A 4888-nucleotide genomic window follows, 5' to 3' on the forward strand; every position below is an offset into this window, starting at 1 on the left:
AAAGCAAAGAATTTAGATTAATATGAGGGGTAATTTGGTAATTCAACTTTTTAGTTTTAAGCTTCCCACTTTTAATATAGTACTAGTCTCTATGCTCATGCGATGCACGAAATATTTTGTGTCATATGCAAGATCCAGTTCATGTATATTTAATACTTATGGTCACGCTATGTAATTATCTAATATTTAATGATTTGAGTATATGGAAGTTAATTTCTTTGAGATACATTAATAATAAAGAAATCAAAGAATAAAAAGTCATTTAGTTATTTATGCCTTCCATGGCATTACTTACAAAATTTTGTTGCTAAGAACTAAAAATTCCGAACCACATAAATATTAAAAAAACACATGTTATCACTAAAAAATTCTTCAATTTCATTCTTGCAAAAATTTTATCCTGAAAATTGATACAACAAAAAAGCTATTAGCAAACCTAATGTAAACTCTATACATAAATACATGTGGTTGGAAAACAAAAGTATGATTTAATATATTCGTTAAATGATGAAACTAAGGTCTAATACTTGAGTGAATATATTCGTTTATTATTACAACTCTTAGTCTTTAAGTCTTAACATGTAGTATTTCTAGTTATGTCGTTTTCTTATGACTTCTGGTGAAAATTAGTATAAATAATTAAGGTTATAAAAGTCTATCAATTTATAGGAATATTTTAGTCGTTCAACATTTAGTGTTTTATATTCGTGCTTTTATAATAACTAGTATTAGGGTACGCGCTTTGCGCGTGTACCCTATATCAATGAATATATAATTTTTTAAAAATACGAAAAATATTAAATAATGTGAGTTATTGAATAAAATAATATCGTAAAAAGTATAAGTTCTTAAATATGATGAACATTGATCATTTTTAGCCCGTTAGCTCGATAAATAAATAATAATATAAAATCTTAAAAAATACTATAATATTAGAGTTAATACTTTATAAAAAATAACGTAAATATAGGAAGCTGTCATTTAATAGAATGGTTATAAAAAGAAAAAAAAAGACTTCGTATGTAGGTTATCATACAAAAATTTTAATCGAATGGTCATATAAAATAAAGGTCACAAAAAATAAGGTAAAAAACCAATGTTTATTGTTATTTTATTATAATCATTCAAATTTTAATTAATAAAGTTATTTTTTTAGACCCTTGAATTATAGTAAAAGAGAAACGATAGCTGAAACCATGGTAATATCACAATGGAAGTTTAGCTTTGCTTTGAATGACAAATACTCATGTTAGTTTTGATTTAATAAATATATTACACGTCATATAATTTTATATATTAAGATTTTTACATAGTTCAAATAAAAAAATATAATAAGTAAAAATTCAGCTAATTTTAACGTCCTAAAAGTTAGAAAAATAATTAAATGATTATTTTGAGTGTAAAAATAATTTTCTTAATTTCTTTTTATACTTCTTATATTTGTCGAAGGATATCTAACAATGGAAATGTAGTTTTTCTTTGGATGGAAAATTACTACGTTAGGTTTGATAATTAATGTGTTACATGTTGCCAAATATTATGACTTTTTACATGTACACTTCAAAAAAGAATTAAGGAAAGATATAATAAAAAAAAATTTAGGTGATTTTAAAGTCCTAAAAAAAATTAGGAGAAATAATGAAATGACTAATTTGTCTAGTATGAAATCAAGTTTTAGAGGGTAAAAAAGGCGAACGATATTTCGTAAGGATCTTCGTGCTTTAATATAGTATAGATATAGATATAAATATAAATAGATAGATAGATATAAATATAAATATTTTTGTGAGTCCAACTTTTGTGATTTGGATGTTGGCTAAATACTAGACATCATATCTTGAGACTTAGAGGTGCTTGATTGACTCAATGTAGGATAGTATCTGTTTATTTATATTTTTATATTTTCCTCATATTGAAATTGTTATTACTTTGAATGCTAATACAATTTTCATAATCTTGAACAACAATAAAAACAATAACATACGCAGTGTGATTCCATAAATAGACGAGAACGAACTATATCATATTTTTTTAATATTTTCTTCATATTGGAATTGTTATTACTTTGAATGCTAATACAATTTTCATAATCTTGAACAACAACAAAAATAATAACATACGCAGTGTGATCCCACGAGTAGACGAGAACAAACTATATCATATTGGCTATGATACGCAAATCTTCCTATATTTATTACAAATCAATGAGAAAAGTATTACAAATTCTTATTCTAATTCTTCTTCTTCCAAATCTTCTTCTCTTCCATTTCTGGGGTGGAAACTCAAGCATCCTCTGTAGAGCTCCAGTGCAGCTACTGAATTCTCGATAATATTCCTGAATTCAAGTGTTGTTAATGTAACACTATTCAAATATATAAAAGTTTCAAGACACGCTAAATATAGAATTTAATTATTTATTTTTTTATCTCAAATTATACATCTATTACGGATTTAAACCCTTGTGATTGATTTTGAGTTACTTCTCTATTTATAAATAATTGGATATACAATTAGGGGAATATTAATAATTTTAATGTTTCTAATTATTAAAAGTAGGTATAATTAAATACTAGTTAAGTCAAAAATAAAACAAATAAAAAAAGCGTGCCAAGCTAAGCCCATAAAGGGTTGTTGGACCAAATACAATAGGATTACAACAGGCGTGAATAGCCTTGCAAAAACAAAACAGAATTTACATTATGTTTGCTCAGAAACAGAGGCAGCGAACTATTCGGGCAGGCAACGAAAATTCTAGGGTTCTTTAGTAATTCTTAAACTCGAGTATAAAAAATTCCTTATTATCAATTACCCCACAATAGTAATAGTTAAGAATTGAATAATTAATTCCTTTCTTTCTTTGTATCAACATCAAATTTCATGTTTAGGTGTGAAACTTTAAAATCAATTAAAACACACTGGTTATTATAGAATCAATTGTTTGACGGGTATAAATTGGACTAGGGTCTACGTATTGGCTCAAGGAATTTTGAGGTGAGTTGATATAACCATTTACTAAAGTGGTTTAACTAAAAAAAACACGCATACAAGGTGTTTGATGAATTGCTTAAAAGAGTTTAATTTACTTAATTGGAGCGAGTGAGTACCTATTAACTTAGAATTATTTTAGCAAAAGTTTAAAAGATTTATTATGATATATGTGTATAAATTTTCAGATTTTTGTGTTATTCTTATATGCTATTTTAATGTTGAAATTTTTTGAAAAAGTAAGAATCTTTAGAAACACTTTTACATGTTTATTTCATTCTTATGTCATGTTTTACATTTAAGGATATCAGCATGAGCATGTATATGATGTTCTATAAAGAAAAGATTTAGACTTGAAAAGTCACAAGAAGAAGTTTTAGAAAGAAAAAAAAGATTTTTGTAGTATCCTATATTCTGAGAAGGGGTCATCGTCTAGGCCGAGGGTCCTGACCAAGGCGTTGACTTCCTGAAACTACTTGTGCCAAAGTAGGGAGCACACGAGCCAAGGGTCTCGTTGCTGAGAATTTACTTAGTCATGCTAAGGTATAATACATGAGCGATGAGAACCATGAAGCGAGTGACACCTCGTGGATTGGGCCTATTCGATCAGGTTGGGATCGAATCCGTGCCGATCACACGATGACTGAGACAAAATTAAGTTAGGATAGTTGGAACTCCCAAAGAATAAAGTGAAGTATTTTTTTTATAAGAAAGAAAAAGAAAAGAATTTCTTTAGAATATTCACAAACTGCTATTATGCAATTATTGTAGAATTATTCTTATAAACTTTATATTTTACATGCATTTAGAACTTTTGCTCGTAATGTATATGTTATTAAAGTTTCGCCCCTTGTTGTTGAGACTCACTGAGTACAATGGATGGTACTGACGTCCTTTTTTGGGAACCTACGTTGGTCTGTGATACAACGTAGGAACTGGTTTTGCATGCGAGCAGGCTACGGTTTAGGACTTCCCTCCTTTCCAGTGCTATTGGTGAGCTCCGTTTTTTGTTCGTGGATTATTCCTTAGAGTCATTTTTATTTAGCTATTTCTTTGTTTACTTAGAGAACTGGCCAGGAAATCTCATGCCATGAGCAGTGCGTCAGTTTATCAGTAGAGACTTCATAGACATAGTCGTTGGGTTAAGATTTAGATGTTTTTTATAATAACTTAGCAGTAATTCAGTAGTTACTACGAATAAAGTTTTGGAGTTGATTTATTTAAATATTTAAATTAATAAAAAGTATTTGGTTAGAGTATTGCCTTGTTGAATATAAAGTTTGGAATTATAATAGATTTGATAAGCAGAGATGGTTTGCTCGGTCATGTTTAGTGATCGAGTGCCAAACCCGACTTATTCAGAAAATGGGTCGTGACAGTTAACAATTTAGTTAACATGCTATGTTTAGTTTCATAACAATTTGGTGTTATATTAATCTGAACTTTCAGCTTCTTAAAATTGAGTAAATCTAAATAGAGTTCGAGTTATAGCAAAAAAGAAGTATATTTGTGATGAAAAAATGTTCAAATTAAGTTATAAAATCCATCTAGTCCCGTACCAATTTGTTTTGTACTTTTCGCTTGTCGAGAGTCAATTGATAATAAGTTGGCCATAATTAAAATCTTGGTAGTGGCCCTTCTTTTCTCAGGAGAGAAATGGCTCTTTGGTTGTTAATTTCTGACTAGTTTCATACGAGAAAAAAGCTGTCATAAAACAAGTAAACAACAGCCATTTCATTAACAACTACAATGGGAATATAATATTTTAATGAAACTGCCAAAACTTAATATAGATCTTAATAATTGCAAAGCCATCCATAATGAAAAGGACAAATTACTAAAAAGAAATGAAACCAGAAATGCAATAATCAGACAGTTTTACTACAGTATAAAGAGTTGAAGT

This window comes from Nicotiana sylvestris, chromosome 12 (assembly GCF_000393655.2).
Source record: "Nicotiana sylvestris chromosome 12, ASM39365v2, whole genome shotgun sequence".
NCBI classification, from domain to species: Eukaryota; Viridiplantae; Streptophyta; class Magnoliopsida; order Solanales; family Solanaceae; genus Nicotiana; species Nicotiana sylvestris.